At 45.0% G+C, this 19,701-nt stretch overlaps 1 non-coding gene across 1 annotated transcript in view; it reads left to right on the plus strand.

Annotated features, from left to right (window-relative positions):
• Positions 1 to 19,641: 19,641 nt before the first annotated feature.
• The window catches only part of LOC149201647 (25S ribosomal RNA), a 3,405-nt gene continuing 3,345 nt past the window's right edge, over positions 19,642 to 19,701 (plus strand). Inside the window, exon 1 of the ribosomal RNA XR_016254065.1 lies at positions 19,642 to 19,701. This exon is cut by the window's right edge and continues 3,345 nt beyond it. This is a non-coding gene — a ribosomal RNA (25S ribosomal RNA).

Consider the following 19,701-nt stretch of genomic DNA (forward strand, 5'->3'; position numbering starts at 1 on the left):
TTATGAACGTGTATGAAGATTAATGCATTTTACTTAATTGAGAAAGATGAATTAAGTATGTTAATGTGGAAAGGCGTAGTCCATGTGCATGAGTATTGTTAAAAAGAAAGTGCAGGGTGGTGCCGCACCTCGCCAGACACGGTTGAAAGATTACCGTAGGCTTGGGGGCGTGACAGTTGGTATCAGAGCAGCTGATCTGATATTGAAGCTGCTACACACCTTTACCGAAGTAAAGGGGGTATTAGAGCAGGGTTGCTCGTAGAAACTTGAACAAGGTTCAGGTGTTGAAGCATATCAGAGCTTGGTCTAGAGCTGATGAGCAGGGTTGCTCGTGAAGTTTTCAAGACTCGGTTTGAGCAGGGTTGCTCGTGACAAGGTTATGGAGAACAGTTTGGGTTACATAGACTTGATGGTTTATGGTAAAACCATTCAAGCTCTGGTAGACACGAATGTTGCACATAACTTCATGACTACATGGTTAGAAAAAGAGACGGGGCTGACATCTATTATGGAGGTCGAGACAATGGACTCTAGGGCTAAGGTGGTCGGTTTGGTACACGATGTACCTATACAGATAGAAGAATGGAGAGGTCAGTTGGAATTCATAGTGATGAAGTTGAATGGCTTCGACATGATACTTGGACGAGATTTCTTGAAGGACAGCAAGGTTATTGTTGTCCTCTTTCGTGATGAAGATGTTGCAGACATGACTACGATGGGGCATGAACTTGAGGATGATCAAGTTGACCCAGGATCGTGCAGTTTGTCAACATGTATGGATGAGGTCACTCATATGGAGGAGCCTCGTGATGATGATACTTGTGTTCCATTTGAGCATTTGGTAGATGGACCGTGTGTAGTGAAAGGCAAAATCAGTTTGCCTATGCTATGGAGGATCTTGCCATGGATGACTATGATGGGACCTTGTATGGAGAAGCAAGGATTGTCGACTATTGCAGGACTTGTTGGGGCTACTTGTGACCTTATGGTTGAAGGTGCAAGGGCCCGTGACAAGGGTGGGACTTGATGATCATTGTGGATGATTGGGTCATGCTTTAGCCACTTTGGCTAAATGCCCGACATGACTCATGGACAGGTTGAAGGGCACACCTTTGGGTGGACTTCTAAAGGCTGAGACCAAGAGATAGTCTTGATGGACACCTTGGTAGAAAAGCTGTGATGGAAGAGACTCGTGATGATGATGGACTTCTCATGGCCGAGACCAAGAGATAGTCTTGGTGGACCTTTGGTGGAGGAGCTCATGATGACATGGGATCATTGTGACTTTGGGAGGCTTCATACATGGTGGACTTAGAGGTTTTGAAGCATTGAGGAGCAGAGGTCAGGAGACTTTGATGCAGTATGGGATGCATACTTCCAAAGTACATATATGGGCATGGCTTGGAAGGGTGACTTGATGTGGAGGATCGATATGAGACACTTTGGAGTGTTGAAGTTACGATGATGATGATGCCTTGGTGGGTGTACTTGGGCATGGGTTGAGCGAGACTCAACTACTTTACGCACATGATGATGTTGGGATAGATGTGGCTGATCACTTGTAGCACATTGACACCAACACACCGTGGACAACATGTTGCAGATGAGGTGGATGGAGTTTCCATGGACCTGAGCATGGATTATGGGAGTTGATTCTTGATGAGTCGGGGATGTGACAGGATGCTTTGAGGAACGACTGATGGTGGCATGAGGATGTGCATTCTCATTGTTTGGGCGTGATAGTTGGATTAGCTACCCAACTAGTTCAGACATGGGTTCGCGAAGTGTACAGAGATGTGTTGGCATTGTGTTGGAGTATCATGGCAGCAGTTCACATGAGGACGACATATGGTGATGACTTCTCATTGATGATGATCTTGGTGGAAAGCTACCGAGATGATATGTTGTCGAGGTCGACAACGATTTCAGGTGGAGGAGAATGTAAGGCCCTCGCGACTCGGGCAGGTGCGCGACGAGCGAACGCCCCTTCACATGACGATCGGGCTGTGGGCACGACCCGGGCGGGCGCCCTTGCACGATGGGCGGGCGGCCCGACGAGTTGATGTGCGACGGGCACGACGAGCCGAGGCGCAGGTGCAGTCACCCGGCGAGCCGACGAGCCGATGGTTAGGCACGGCAAGCTGAGGTGAGGTCACCCGAAGCTGGCGATTAGGCATGGCAAACCGAGGTGCGGTGACCCAAGCTGCGGATGGGCGGTGAGTTGATATGTGGGTGCGGCCACCCGACGAGCCGGTGCAATGGTTTAACGGGCGACCCGTGGGCGACCCGCACCCGATGGGCGGACGACCCAAGCGACAGACGATGTGGTGGATAGGATGGTCAGACGCGAGCACGGTTCGACAAAGGCGGGCACGATACAACATAGGTGGGCGCGGTTCGAGCAGCGGACAACGGTGTGAAGGAAGGGCGACCCGGGCGGGCGCCCTTTCACACAACGGGCAGACAATGCGACGAACAGCCGGTTATGATGCGACATATGTGCGACAGAAATATGTGACGAAAGGCACTTAGGCCGGGATATGGCTAAGTGTTGAGCGCATGTATTAATGTACATAAACATACATTATGGAGACTTATACGCATATGTTAAGGAATGTAAATATGCGTGGGTAATAAGAATAAAATATAATATGTATGGGCTTATATGTAAAATGGTGGGGGCGGCCATGAGTGGAGCACCCCCCTTAAAACATAAGAAGAAAGCATATTATATGGAGACTTGTACGCACATATAAATATGTGTGGGTTAATTAAAATAAAATAATATATATACGTGGGCTTTTATGTAACATGGTGGGGTCGGCCATGAGTAGTGCACCCCCCCCTTAAAACACATGAGAGGAGCGTATATATTGATGGAGGTTGAGCTCATTATCTCCATCAAACTTCGCTCAAGTGTCTTCGCATAAAGACAAGGGAAAGTGTGAAGGTCTTACGGAGATGCGCATTCCTCATGCGCATAAAGGTTAAGAGGTTCTCGCATATTTTGAGATTGGCTTATGTGGAGGTTTATCATAGTTGAGGAGGTTCTATACATGGTCTTGGTGCAGAATTGTATGAGCGTCTTGGTGACCCGTGTGGGTACCCGCTCTTGGGCAAAGGTGCATAGATGTGTATGTAGAAGGCTGTCTTATGCCTTGTTGTAAATATTGCTAAGTGTTGGCTTGGATTCTGCCAAGCACACTTGTTGATGTAATATTGACGATTATCATAATATATTATCAGGAAGACTTTTCGGGAGTTGTCCCTCCCTCTATAATTGTGTGCAATTGTTATGTTCTCGGTTTAATTACATATTGGTTATGAACGTGTATGAAGATTAATGCATTTTACTCAATTGAGAAAGATGAATTAAGTATGTTAATGTGGAAAAGCGTAGTCCATGTGCATGAGTATTGTTAAAAAGAAAGTGCAGGGTGGTGCCGCACCTCGCCAGACATGGTTGAAAGATTACCATAGGCTTGGGGGCATGACAGGGCGGGTCGTTCGGGCGGGTCGTTTGAGGGCGCCCGTACGAACTCGTTCGGGCGTGTAACGCCCTCGCGACTCGGGCAAGAGCGCGACCGGGCAAACACCCTTCACACGACGGGATGACCCGTGCACGACGGGCGGGCGACCTGTGGGCGACCCGTGCACGACAGGCGGGCGACCCATGCACGGTGAACCGGCAAATACATATGGCAAGCTGAGGTTGGGCGCAGACACCCGACGAACTGTGGGTGAGCTGCGGTGAGTTGGTACGCGGGTGCGGTCACCCGACCCGGTGAACAGGCACGACGGTTGAGGTTCGAGTGCGACGAACCGAAGAACCAATGCGATAGGCGGAAGGGCGACCCGTGGGCGACCCACGCCCGATGGGCGGACGACCGGGCGACAGACATGTCGATGGCGTTATGTGGTGGACGTGGTATGGTTCGACAAAGGCGCGACACGGTTCAGCAGCAGACGACGAGTGTGAAGGGAAGGCAACCCGGGCGGGCGCCCCTCCACACGATGGGCGGACAGTGTGACAGCAACCGGGCGGCTTGCGACATGGGCGAACAACAATGCGACGTTAAGGCGAGCTGGCTGCGACGTTATGGGCGCACATATGACACTTAACAAAATATGCGATGGAGTGTTGCGAGTTTATATTGGGCATAGGGAGGCCTTGCCCTTGGGCAAAGGCCGACCTACCAAATAATAATGCAAGGGCTCCAAACATGTTTTTAGGGGGTCGGCTTGAGAGCTGACACCCATCCATCGAATGGACAAGCCAGCGTATATATTGGTAGGGAAGAGGCTTCATTTGAGCAAGCAAGAAACTCGCTCTTCTCTCTACATACGAGCTAAGGGTAAAAGGAAGCAGTGCGAAGTGTGCACATCTCATGCGCATGAGATAAGTGTGCAGTTTTACCAAGTGGCTGTTTAGAGGATGAAGGCACACGGTTAAGATGGTTTTATGTGCAGGCCGAGTTGGTGGAGTTCTGAAGCTCGGGTGAGCTCGCTCCTACCAAGGGAGGTTGACACATGTATGTAAAGGCGGTCTTGCCTATATTGTAAAAAGATTCTAAGTGTTGGCCGTGGACTTGCCCGGCACACTTGTATGTATTATTGAAGGTTTCATAATATATGATTTTGGGCGGACTCGTTCGGGAGTTGCCCCTCCCATTATAATTGTGTGCAATTGTTATGTTCATGGTTTAATTGCATATTGGTTATAAACGTGTATGAAGTTTTATGTATTGTGCTTAATTGAGAAAGACAGAATTAAGTATGTTTATGTGAAAGGCGTAGTCCCTATGAACAAGTATTAACGAAAAGAAAGTACACGGTGGTGCCGCACCCCGCCGGGCACAGGAAAAAAAATTATCGTAGGCTTGGGGGTGTGACAGGTGGTATCAGAGTAGGGTTGCTCGTGGAAACTTGAACAGGTTCTTACAGATGAATGGTTGAGACTATATCGTAGAAGAAGATGGTAGCTAACTCTCAAGCTGGGTCTAGCCATACAATGAAGGACACTGTGAAGGATACTACTCTTGAATTCATGGAAAAGGTGATTGGAAGAATGGAGACTTTAGAGACTTCTTGGAACCAGGATGTGGACTCACTTACTAAGGAGCGAGAAGCCATCTTGAAGGTCAGGGAAGAACTTGAAGAACTCCGAACACAGCATGATGAGCTCAAGACACAATGTGAGTACAATGATCTTATGTGTACTTGGTTGGAAGAAAGGGTCGAAGAGGTTAAAAAATCAAGGGATCAAGGTCTTGCTGAGATCGTGAACTTGAAAGGAACTCTTGACAAGGTAAATAAAGCTCTTGATGATGCCAAAGATGAGATTGTGGTATTAAAGAGGGCCGTGAGACACAACTCAGGTGGAGGAGTGCCTCATGTAAAGGTCAAAGAACCGGAATTTTATGATGGTACAAGGGATGCAGCAACGCTTGGAAACTTTCTATGGGATATGGAGCAGTACTTGGAATGGTTAATTCTACCCGATGGAGAGACACAAGTCAAGGTAGCCGCTCAGTTCCTGACAAAAGATGCTAAGATGTGGTGGCGAAGGAGGGTGGATCAGATTATCAATGGTAATGCTGATGACATCACTTCGTGGAATGACATGAAAAAGGCTTTGCAGACTCATTTCAGTCCCCAGGATGAAACATGGGAAGCAAGGACGAAGATTAAGTACATCAAACAAACTGGAAGCTTACAAGCATATCAGCGAGAGTTTTCAAGTGCAGCTCTGGAACTCCCCGACATGGCGGAAAGGGACAAGGTGTTCAACTTCATTATTGGGTTGAAGCCTTGGGCACGCAATGAGGTGAAGAGGCAGAAGATCAGAACACTTGAGGAAGCTTTTGTTGTGGTTGACAGGTTGGTGGATCAATACGATGAGACTTCTAATGAGAAAAAGAAGTCTGATAAGCCAAGGGGAAAGAAGAAGGATGATGATTCGAAATCGGATGATGGTTCGAAGGCAAGGAAGCCTTTGAAGTGTTTCTTATGTGCAGGACCACATGTGGTGAAGAATTGCCCCTCCAAACCAAAGGTGGCTGCTGCTGCACAATCCGATGATGAGCATGATGAAAATGTTGCGGTAGGGATGATGCAGGTACTAGGAGCTTCTGCTACTATGGAGGCACCTTCTAGGAGGGATCCAGAAAGGAACAGATTGGAGTATGTTCAGATGAAGGTCGGAAGTGCTGATGTACTCACTATGGTGGATAGTGGTGCTTCACACAACTTCATGAGTGAAGATACTGCAAGGAGACTTGGGCTGAAATTTGTACCAGTGAAGGCACAAATGAAGACAGTGAATTCTCCTCCTACGAACATTCTTGGTATAGCTGAAAAGGTAGACACTACTCTTGGTGTGTGGACCGGGAAAGTGGACTTCACTATAGTAAGAATTGATGACTATGAGGCCATATTGGGGATGGAGTTCATGAAGCAATATGAGGCCATGGTCGTACCACATTTGAAGAAACTCTTCATTTATGATGGAAGGGAAGATGTACCCATTGGTGTTCCAACCATTGGTGTAACAAAACCTGATCATAAGTTAGGAGGGATGCAAATGGAAGACAAGGTGAAGGTGGACAAGCGGTTGTCTACGGTGGAGACAAAGCTTGTGGAGCAGTCATTGGTCATTAGATCACTTTCAGATAGCATCTTGGATTTGTCAAGAAGGCTAGAGCTGGTGGAGGATGATGATGATGACATCGATGAGGTATATGTGAGGCCGAACATCCAGAAGGAAGATCGGGAGGCATATCTACAAAGGATGGAGGTTGAGGACCCGGACAGATGGATTGAGCTGATCGGTGAGAAAGATCTATCTAGCTCTTCTCCCTCCACATCTTCTTAGATGACATAGAAGATGGGGCTCATTGTTAAGCTGCTCATGGCAGTGAGCCCTCAAACATGGTTGAGCAGGTATGGTGATCATAACATGCTGCAGAAAGATGGGGTTTCCATGGACCTGGGCATGGAATCGTGGAGATGAGTGTTGAAACATGACTAGGATGTGTAGCACTTGTTGAAGGACATGGGCAGTTTGCACATGGAGATGACTTGATGGAGGCAGGTCCTTATATATGCAGTGATGTTGCCTTATATGGAGGAGTCTACATTATGATCGATACAATGTTGGTAGGGAGCTACTGAGATGATATGTTTTCGGGACGACAACGTCTTCGGGTGGAGGAGAGTGTAACGCCCTCGCGACTCGGGCAAGAGCGCGACCGGGCAAACACCCTTCACACGATGGGATGACCCGTGGGCGACCCATGCACGATGGGTGCGCGACCCAGGCAGGCGACCCGTGGGCGACCCGTGCATGACAGGTGGGCAACCCGTGCACAGTGAACTGGCAAATACCCTTCGTTTCTGCAAGACCCTTGAGTCTCGGGCAGGCATGCACGATGGGCGGGTGCCCCATGCACGACGACGAGCGCGTTTTGGCACGGCGACGGGCAGTGCGACAAGCGAGCGAGCTACCTCCGATACTTGGATGGGTGACCCGTGGGCGACCCGCACAAGACGGGCGGGTGACCCACGCCCGATGGACGGACGGCCCAAGCGACAAACGATGCGGTGGACAGCATGGTAGGACGCGGGCATGGTTCGACAAGGCGGGCGCGATGCAACAAAGTTGGTGGACGCGGTTTTGCGGTTCTACAGGCGAGTGCGGGCACGGCCACCCGATGAGCGGGTGCGGACACCTGACGATGCGACGAGCTGCAGGTGCGGTGCGAGGAACAACGGTTGCGGTGTGACGAACAACGAACTGGGCATGCAACGAACGACGAGCTGGTGCGACGAAAATATGTGACGAAACACTTAGGCCGGAATGTGGCTAAGTGGTTGAGCGCATATCTTAAAGCACATAAATCACATATTATATGGTGGCTTACACGCATATGTAAATATGTGGAAATTAAAATAAAACATAAATACGTGGGCTTATATGTAAATAATGGGGTTGGCCGTGAATAATGCACCCCCCCTAAAAACATATGAAGAGAGCGTATGTATTAATGAATGGAACGAATGCTTATACCCATACGTGAGTGCTTAACACATGGTAGCAGGTTGACATTACTTATGTATGGGCGTATGTGTGATAATATGGGGGTCGGCCATGGGGCTACATACCCCACTAAAACATACGATGAAGCATATAAATGTGAGATGATGAAACTTCATTTCATCATTCGAACTTCGCTCAAAGCATCTTCTCATAAGAGACAAGGGTAAAGTGCGAAGGTCTTAAAGGAAATGCGCATTCCTCATGCGCATAAGGAATAAGAGGACTTTGCATATCTTGGATTGATTTGTGTGAAGGTTGTCACGGTTGAGGAGGTTGTATACACGGTTTGGTGCATAATTGTGTGAGTGTCTTGGTGACCTGGGTGGGTACCCGCTCATAGGCAAAGGTGCATAATTGTGTATGTAAAAGGCGGGTTGCCTTGATTGTAAAATATTCTAAGTGTTGGCCGAGGACTTTGCCCGTCACACTTGTATATTATTGAAGGTTTTCATAAGATATTATTATTGGGCGGACTCGTTTGGGAGTTTCCCCTCCCATTCTACACGGTTGTTTGCAATTGTTATTCGGTTTAATTACACATGAAAATGTTAAGAATGGCTTATGATGAATTATGAAGATTAATGCTTTTATATGGTTATAAGATAACAATTAAAGCGTGTTTATATCGATTAAGGCGTAGTCCATGTGCACGAGTATTGAAAAAAAGAAAGTGCACGGTGGTGCCGCACCCCGCCGGGCACGGTTGGAAGACTACCGTAGGCTTGGGGGCGTGACAAGTGGTATCAGAGCAAAGGTTGCTCGTGGCAGTTGACAGGTGAAGGTAAGGTCATGGAGAGCAACCAAGGTCTTGTAACCTTGAAGATTTGTGGCAAAGATGTTCAAGCGTTGGCAAACACAGGCGGCTCATATAACCTTATATCAGCACGGTTAGTAGAAGAAGTGGGGTTGATATCTACTATGGAAAACTGGGAGGTAACCTCGTGGAATTTGGCAGTAGGCTCAATACAAGGTGTACCGGTATAGATGGAAAGATGTAGAGGTCAGCTGGACTTCATAGTGATAAATACAGATGGCATTGATGTGATGCTTGGACGAGAAGGACTTCTTCAAATCAGTCAGGCAATATATGAAGTTGCAGACCAGGAAGAGGAAGTCATGATGGCCGAAGATGTTGAAGACTTAACTATGATGGAGGCCGAACTTGAGTTTAATCAAGTTGAACCAGGATCATACAGTTTGGCAGCATGGATGGACACTCACATGGAAGGACCACATGATGATGAGGACTCAATGGAGGCAAAACTTGAAGGTGATCAAGTTGAACCAAGATCGTGCAACTTATCGACATGGATGGGTGAGGTCACTCATATGGAGGAGCCTCATATTGATAAAGTAAGTATGGATACTTGTGTTCCATTTGAGCATTTGGTAGATGGACCGTGTGCAGTGGGAGGCAAAATCAGTTTGCCTATGCTATGGAGGATCTTGCCATGGATGACTATCATGGGACCTTGTATGGAGAAGCAAGGTTTTTTACCTGTTGAAGGACTTGTTGAGGTTGCTTGCTACCTTGGGATTGAAGGTGCAAGGGCCCGTGACAAGGGTGGAACTTGATGATCATTATGGATGATTTGGGTCATGCTTTAGCCACATGGCTAAGTGCCTGCCGTGACTCATGGACAGATTGAAGGGCACACCCTTGGGTGGACTTCTCATGGCCGAGACCGAGAGATAGTCTTGATGGACACCTCGGTAGAAGAGCTATGATGGAAGGGACTCGTGATGATGATGCTTATATGGACTTCTCATGGCCGAGACCAAGAGAGAGTCTTGGTGGACCTTTGGTGGAGGAGCTCATGATGACATGGGATCGTTGTGAATTTTGGAGACTTCAGACATGTGGACTTAGAGGATTTGAAGCATTGAGGAGCTGAGGTCGGGAGACTTTGATGCAGTATGGGATGCATACTTCCAAAGTACATGTATGGGCATGACTTGGAAGGGTGACTTGATGTGGAGGATCGATATGAGACACTTTGGAGTAATAGAGTTACGATGATGATGCCTTGGTGGTTATACTTGGGCATGGGTTGAGCCGAGACTCAACTACGTTACGCACATGATGATGTTGGGATAGATGTGGCTGATCACTTGTAGCACATTGACACCAACACACCGTGGACAGCATGTTGCAGATGAGGTGGATGGAGTTCCATGGACCTGAGCATGGATTGTGGAGGTTGATTCTTGATAAGTCGGGGATGTGACAGGATGCTTTGAGGAACGACTGATGGTGCCATGAGGATGTGCATTCTCATTGTTTGGGCGTGATAGTTGGATTAGCTACCCAACTAGTTCAGACATGGGAGCTAGCAGTGTACAAAGATATGTTGGCATTATGTTGGAGTATCATGGCAGCAGTTCACATGAGGACGACATATGGTGATCGAGGTGACTTCCCGTTGATGATGATCTTGGTGGAGAGCTACCGAGATGATATGTTGTCAAGGACGACAATGATTTCAGGTGGAGGAGAATGTAAGACCCTTGAGTCTCGGGCAGGCATGCACGATGGGCGGGCATCCCGTGCACGACGACGGGCGCGTTTTGGCACGACGACGGGCAGTGCGACAAGCGGGCGAGCTACCTCCGACACTTGGATGGGCGACCCGTGGGCGACCCGCACACGATGGGCGGGCGACCCGTGGGCGACCCGCACCCAATGGACGGACGGCCCGAGTGACAAACGATGCGGTGGACAGCATGGTAGGACGCAGGCATGGTTCGACAAGGCAGGCGCGATGCAACAAAGTTGGTGGATGCGGTTCTGCAGTTCTACAGGCGAGCGCAGGCACGGCCACTCGACGAGCGGGTGTGGCCACCCGACGATGCGACGAGCTGCAGGTGCGATGCGACGAACAGTGGTTGCGGTGTGACGAACAACGAACTGGGCGTGCGACGAACGGCGAGCTGGTGCGACGAAAATATGTGACGAAAAACTTAGGCCGGAATGTGGCTAAGTGGTTGAGCGCATATATTAAAGCAAATAAATCACATATTATATGGTGGCTTACACGCATATGTAAATATGTGGAAATAATTAAAATAAAACATAAATACGTGGGCTTATATGTAAATAATGGGGTTGGCCGTGAATAATGCACCCCGCCCTTAAAACATATGAAGAGAGCGTATGTATTAATGAATGGAACGAATGCTTATACCCATACGTGAGTGCTTAACACATGGCAGCAGGCCGACATTACTTATGTATGGGCGTATGTGTGATAATATGGGGCTCAGCCATGGGGCTACATACCCCACTAAAACATACGATGAAGCATATAAATGTGAGATGATGAAACTTCATTTCATCATTCGAACTTCGCTCAAAGCATCTTCTCATAAGAGACAAGGGTAAAGTGCGAAGGTCTTAAAGGAAATGCGCATTCCTCATGCGCATAAGGAATAAGAGGAATTCACATATCTTGGATTGATTTGTGTGAAGGTTGTCACGGTTGAGGAGGTTATATACACGATTTAGTGTAGAATTGTGTGAGTGTCTTGGTGACCCGGGTGGGTACCCGCTCATAGGCAAAGGTGCATAATTGTGTATGTAAAAGGCGGGTTGCCTTGATTGTAAAATATTCAAAGTGTTGGCCGATGACTTTGCCCAGCACACTTGTATGTATTATTGAAGGTTTTCATAATATATTATTATTGGGCGGACTCGTTCAGGAGTTGCCCCTCCCATTCTACACGGTTGTTTGCAATTGTTATTCGGTTTAATTGCACATGAAAATGTTAAGAATGGCTTATGATGAATTATGAAGATTAATGCTTTTATATGGTTATAAGATAACAGTTAAAGCGTGTTTATATCGGTTAAGGTGTAGTCCATGTGCACGAGTATTGAAAAAAAGAAAGTGCACGGTGGTGCCGCACCCCGCCGGGCACGGTTGGAAGACTACCGTAGGCTTGGGGGCCTGATAGTTTCTGTAAGGCCCTTGAGTCTCAGGCAGGCGTGCACGATGGGCAGGTGCCCCGTGCATGATGACAGACACTTCTTGGCACAATGACGGTCGCATTTTGGCACGACGACGGGCAGTGCAACAAGCGGGCGAGCTACCTCCAACACTTGGGCGGGCCCGCCGATAGGCGGACGAACGCGACTTAGGCGGGTGACCCGTGCACGATGAGCGGGCGACCCGTGGGCGACCCGTGCACGGTGGGCAGGTGACCCGTGGGCGCGGTCATACTACAGGCAGGTGTGGTTATGCGAGGAACGGGCGCAGCAAATGCGACAGACAGCCGAGCATAATGCGACGAACATCGAAGCTGTGGTGCGACGTTATTATGTATGTGCGACGAAAGGAAACGCTTGAATAAACCAAGTGTTGGGACCTTTGTGTATATACGACGAACCATAAGCCAGGTCGATATGTTAATACGTGTTTTATGGGCGTGGAGTGGAGGATATGGGGGTCGGCCTTAAGGCTGAACACCCCTCTCCAAATGAACGAAAATGCATGTATCAACATACCGTATGGTGGCTTGTACACATATATAAATATGTGTGGATTAATAAAATATAACATAATATAATAATACATGGGCTTATGTGTTAATTAGTGGGGTCGGACATAAGTTAAGCAACCCCCTTGAAACATAAGGAAGATGTGTATATATTATGGAGGATGAGGCTTCATTATCATCATGGAACTTCGCTTGATCTCCTTCGCATAAGGACAAGAAAAGTGCGAAGTGTCTTGAGGAGATGCACATTCCTCATGCGCATAGAGAATAAGAGGACTTCACATATTTTGGAGCTTGGGTTATGTGAAGTAAGGTCTCGGTTGAGGGAGTTTTTACTCGGTTTATGCAGGACTTAAAGGAGGAGGTCTTGTGCCCCGGTTGAGCACCCTCCTACCTTAAGGAGTTAGCATATGCATTGTAAGGCAGTCTTTGCCTTGTTGTAAATATTGCTAAGTGTTGGCCTTGGATTTTTCCAGGCACACTGGTTGATGTTATATTGAATATTATCATAATATATTATTATCGGGTGAACTTGTTCGGGAGTTGCCCCTCCCATTCTACACGGTTGTTTGCAATTGTTATTCAGTTTAATTGCACATGAAAATGTTAAGAATGGTTTATGATGAATTATGAAGATTAATGCTTTCATATGGTTATAAGATAACAGTTAAAGCATGTTTATATCGGTTAAGGCGTAGTCCATGTGCACGAGTATTGTTAAAAAGAAAGTGCACGGTGGTGCCGCACCCCGCCGAGCACGGTTGGAAGACTACCGTAGACTTGGGGACGTGACATGTGGTATCAAAGCTCGGTCGGAGCTGGTGAGCAGGGTTGCTCGTGGAGACTTGGACAAGGTTCAGGTGTTGAAACATATCAGAGCAAAGGTTGCTCGTGGCAGTTGACAGGTGAAGATAAGGTTATGGAGAACAACCGAGGTCTTTTGAACTTGAAGATTTGTGGAAAAGATGTTCAAGCATTGGAAAACATGGGCGGTTCATATAACCTTATATCAGCACGGTTAGTAGAAGAAGTGGGGCTGATATCTACTATGGAGAACTGGGAAATAACCTCGTGGAATTTGGCAGTAGGCTCGATACAAGATGTACCTGTACAGATGGAAGGATGTAGAGGTCAGCTGAACTTCGTAGTGATAAATACAAATGGCATTGATGTGATGCTTGGACGAGAAGGACTTCTTCAAATCAGTCAGGCAATGGAACAAGATGAAGTTGCAGACCAGAAAGAGGAAGTCATGATGGCCGAAGGTGTTGAAGGCTTAACTATGATGGAGGTTAGACTTGAAGATAATCAAGCCAAGCCAGAATCATGCAGCTCATGGACATGGATAGACAAAGATACTCATATGGAAGGACCATGTGATGATGAGGATATGATGGAGGCCGAACTTGAGTTTAATCAAGTTGAACTAGGATCATACAGTTTGGCAGCAAGGATGGACACTCACATGGAAGGACCACATAATGATGAGGACTCGATGGAGGCAGAACTTGAAGGTGATCAAGTTGAACCAGGATCGTGCAGCTTATTGACATGGATGGGTGAGGTCACTCATATGGAGGAGCCTCATATTGATAAAGTAAGTATGAATACTTGTGTTTCATTTGGACATTTGGTATATGGATCATGTGTAGGAGAGGGCAACATCAGCTTGCCTAAGCAAGGAGACACCTTACCATGGATGACTATGATGGAACCTTGTATGGAGAAGCGAGGGTTGTTACCTACTGAAGGACTTGGTAGGGTTGCTTGCTACCTTGAGATGGGAGGTGCAAGACCCCGAGACAATGGAGGAACTTGATGGACATTATGGATGATTTGGGTCATGCTTTAGCCACATGGCTAAGTGCCCGGCATGACTCATGGACAGGTTCGAGGGCACACTTTTGGGTGGACTTCTCATGGCCGAGACCAAGAGATAGTCTTGATGGACACCTTGGTAGAGAAGCTGTGATGGAAGGGACTCACGATGATGATATGGTTGGTGGCCGAGTTCACTAAACCGAAGATTGCAGCTTGGATGAGGATGACCGATTGCTGTGATGAGTCTACTTGGTGGGAATTCATGGGCAGCCTAGTCATGGACATCAGGTTGGAGGCATGAGGCATTCCTACTACATGGAGAGCTGAGGCATCTTGCAGGGACCTTTGGGCCGAGACTTGTATGCTTGCTAGATGTTGGTTGTGGGATGACTTATGGAGCTCATGATGACATGAGATCGTTGTGACCTTTGGGAGACTTCATACATGGTGGACTTAGAGGATTTGAAGCATTGAGGAGCCGATGTCAGGAGACTTTGATGCAGTATGGGATGAATACAACAATGTAAACTTTGAAATGGGAACTATAAACTCAAAACGGGAACTCTGGCCCAAAAACCCCAAAAAAACCACAAAAACAGTGCTCAAAACGAAAAGTGTGTATACTAGAACGATGTTTTTTTTTTAGGTGTCAATTTTGCGGTTGTTTTAAAAATGGCAATGACTACGAAATTTTCTACGAAATTTTCCTGTAAAATATAGCTTCAGAACGAAAGTGTTGATACTGGAATAATGATTTTTTTTTTTTAGGGTTAATTTTCATACTTTTTAAACAATGCTAATAAAACCAATTTTTTATGTCTCAAACAAAGTTAAATTTTAAGGAAAAACACATTAATGTTTCTGGTAGAATATCATTTTTCTTTCCTACGTATAAATAACATGTTTTCAACCACAACATGCTAGACACAAAAGAAATTGAAATTTTTTCAACTATAAAACTAAAAAATATCACTGAATGAATTCAAAAGTCTTTATTTGTATACTGAATAAAACAGACATTATATCTCTAATTTGATATTGCATTTTAGATATTTAAACAATAAAATTTATCATACTTAAGACATAATCCAACAACATAAAAATGCTTCATAACTTCTCATTTAACAAAATATGGAAAACATTAATTTTATTTGAAGATACGATGCATACATCAGTTATATAAACTATCTTAAACAATTATTCAAAATCACTCATATTTTCTTGCACACCATCAGAATTCACATCTTCAAATGAGTGACTGGATGCTGACGAAGATGTTCCATATTCTTCTCTTTCATCAACTAGTGCCCCATCTGAGTTCACATGCATGCCCAACATTCCAGGTTTCAAAAGTCTTCTAAATCTACGACTGGTTTCAGTAGACTCCCATGTCAACACTGCTCCTTCTGGTAACAACCTTTTCAGAATCTCTGTCATCTTGAAGCGAAGAGTTCCTCATTGTTAAAGTACCTCAAATTATCCCTTCAAATTAACAGATTATTTTTTTCCATGTTTGTATTTCTAGTGAGGCATCATGAGAGACCATCATTAGTTTACACCCACACATATATGAAAATTCTTGTTTTCTTGCCAAATAAATATTCAAGGGAATCCTTGGAGAAATTTCCTAGCTTTTAGAGATGATACCAAATAATAAACTCATTGGTCCTGTTTATGCATCTCACCCACCAGGGTCATTGAGTGAGGTACTCAACAGAGGTAGCTAGACCAAGGAATTGACTCCAAGACCTCCTACACTAAGCTCATTTCAATCAACAACTCGAGCTAGCTCACTAGGCCTTTTTCAAAGAAATCCTCATAAAAAAGCCCTTGGACACTTTCGCATAACTCACAATAATACTCAATGTAAATACATTATCATTATCTATGATGCTTGACTTGGCATAAATATTGAAAAAGACACACAACAAAGCATACTAAATTGAAAGAACAAACTTACATGAAATATAAAATACACTACAACTTATTATTTTATCAGGAAAAACTATATAATCCAATTAGAAATCAACATAAGAATACCATGTGAGAAGAACATTGCTAAGAAGTCATAAAATATTTTGACACTCTTAACCCAAATAATAACAAAAAAAAAAATATTAAAAAGTTAAATAAGCCCCGCAATGACTTATTTTGATGCTCTTAACCCAAATAATAACAATTATTTTATTATTAAAAGGTTAAATAACCCACACCCACAAAGTTTTATACACTTTCTAATCTCCAACACACGTGGCATTATACACACCTTCGACTTTCTAACATGCCTCACAACAGGTAAGAGAGCATGATATCACATTAGAGCGATATAATCTTATATTTTATGGTGGATTCACAACATTCCGATGGAAGAATATATTTTCCCAACAATGGAAACGATCTGATTTTAAGAAATAAGGCTTAGATTCTGGAATAAAAGTCTTTGTGATCATCCAAACCAGGGCTGAATTACACTAAAAAGAAGATCCTTTATGCTATGATACACTCAAATGGCCCTTGGCCTTTGGAGGTTCAAGGTGTTAAAGTGACTTCAAAGTCTGATCTCACCACAGAAAGCGGTGAATAAGAAATGTTGATTATATCAGGAAAGGTGTCGAGTTAAATAAAGCATAAAGCATAAGACGTGAACCTAAAAACGAATAACGAATACATCTGTCAGCCCAGTCAAAGTAACTATGAGAGATGCTGAAGTCTGGAGGTTGTGGTCTGGGGAAGTTGTGGTCCAAAGGTTAAGTGGAGAAGTTTGGTATTTTCAAATTTTGTAATCTATTCTTAAACAAGATTATGTATACCAGAAAATAGCTTCAGACATAATTTCTTAGATTGAAAAAAAGAAAGCTACTTAAAAAAATTCCATGTCAGAGAAATTTAGGTTAAAAACAAGGCTTGTGAGGCAAAAGCGGGGCATCATACCGAGCGAAGAACGCTCTCTGCTTCCGTGCCTCCTCATACACTTTAAGCAGAGAGACATAGGTTGGCTTTCGCTTAGCTGCTGGTTTGCGTTACACGCTACATTTATTTTTTTGTTTGCCTGGTTCGTTTTACCATGGCGATGGCGATGGCCTGTGAATAAGTTATCTTCTCTCAGATGTCTGCTAAACAAGCTTGGTAGGAGTCACACTTGGTATGGTTTTTCACATCGTCTACGAATTTTATTTCAAGAATTTCACTGTGTTTTCGGGTAGGGTATGGTCTTTCACATTGTCTACAAATTTTCAAGCGCGCACAGTGCCACCCCTGGGCCGCCCCGCCGCGCCCCGCCAAGTGTGACTCCTACCAAGCTTGTTTAGTAGACATCTGAGAGAAGATAACTTATTCACAGGCTGATCAGGTGGGGCGGGGCGGCCCGGGGGTGCCGCTGCGTAATGTGTTGAAAGTTTTTCAGAAGCACACATTTTAATCCCCACATTTTGCTTTCCTTCTCATGATGCGGTCATCACTCCTGCACTGACATGGATTCAAGAGGAGCACCCTGCATTATTTAACAGAGTCGCATGTGACGAATATTATAGACGGAGAGAGTGCCCTAACATCCAAATACCAAATATAGAAGAATGGTTCCCAAAGTGTTCCCAATAAAGAAATTTCACGACAGCGCCACCCCCGGGCCGCCCCGCCCAGCCCGACCGGCCGCGGGTCGATTCTCGGAATCGACCCGCCGCCGATCGGGCGGGGCGGGGCGGCCCGGGGGTGCCGCTGCGTAATGTGTTGAAAGTTTTTCAGAAGCACACATTTTAATCCCCACATTTTGCTTTCCTTCTCATGATGCGGTCATCACTCCTGCACTGACATGGATTCAAGAGGAGCACCCTGCATTATTTAACAAAGTCGCATGTGACGAATATTATAGACGGAGAGAGTGCCCTAACATTCAAATACCGAATATAGAAGAATGGTTCCCAAAGTGTTCCCAATAAAGAAATTTCCTGTTGCTACAAATGAAGCAGGTATAAACAGATTGCTATACAATAAATCCCACCGGAGTTTACCAATCTCCAGGCGGTGGAAAACTCCTCGTGAAATAGCATTCCTTGGCGATTACGTCAAAAGACGAGCCGTCGAAATTGAAACCAAGCCGCCGACATTGAAACCGTGAAGCTCGCCGGAAATATATTAATAGGGCCAGATAAAGTTAAATGGAGTTTGGTTTTCAGTCCAATCTGAACCACCAAGATATATACTAAATTTATCCCCCATTTGATTGGTGCCTTCATTTCTTGGGCATTATAACGTCATCACTGGCATATGACGAACATCACGCATCCTCCCAAGTAGTATTTACAGTACCTCTGCTACGCGTTATTTAATGCTTATAAATACTCTACCTAAAAAAGCGCAGACCTCATTATATAGAACATTTTATATTTATTACATTTTACTTTTTATAGCTTTTTTAATTGAGTCAATATGTATTTTTTATTACACTATCATTATATTATTTAATATAAGGTAATTCATTTGCAAGTAACGAAGCAAGTAACGTTCAGCCAGTCACGAACTAAAAGCCAGCAAGCAACAAGCTTTCAAAGCCAGCCACCCAAGATTAGTTTGATAACGAAGTCGCTCGCCACCACTAGAGGTATGGTATGAGATAATAGATCTATTCCCCAAAACTTCCGAATTGTATTGTTATGAAGTTCAATTTCAATCTATATATGTAATCATGTCATTTCTATATCACAAAACAGAAAGAAAACCTTTTCACGACCTGTCTCAATTTCTTTTATGCTAGTGTTCGTTATGTATGAACATGCGACCAGCAAAGAAATTTTGCCATCTCAATTATTAATTTTGATCTGGATAAGGTTTGCGTGAGTGGCATCATGAAAATGTGATGGAGTTTCAATAAATAATTGATTCAATATTTTCTTTATTTTAAAAACGACAAAGTCCGAAGTCCGAATGTTATGGATTTTAGTGAAAACGGCAACAACATCTACGAATTACCTGCACAAACATACCATAAAGATATTAAATTCGAATCTGCACAAATATCAAAATTGAATTATGTTTAAAGTTGTGTGATGAGGTTTTATGAGTATAATACACAACATAATATGTGCGTTTCTTTTGTTTTATATATGTGTGCTTTACATATGTTTGATATAATATGAATTTTGGGTTTATTTACATGTGTGGCATCGCTCGAACTTGCTTTGCTCTCTCTTGTCCTCCCATGGGGTAGGGCGGATTTAGCTCCAAATTTGCGACCTCAGCTCAGGCGAGAACACCCGCTGAGTTTAAGCATATAATTAAGCGGAGGAAAA

The sequence above is a fragment of the Pinus tabuliformis genome, chromosome 2_1 (genome assembly GCF_031772625.1).
Source record: "Pinus tabuliformis cultivar Carrire ecotype Pingquan chromosome 2_1, CPIR1, whole genome shotgun sequence".
NCBI classification, from domain to species: Eukaryota; Viridiplantae; Streptophyta; class Pinopsida; order Pinales; family Pinaceae; genus Pinus; species Pinus tabuliformis.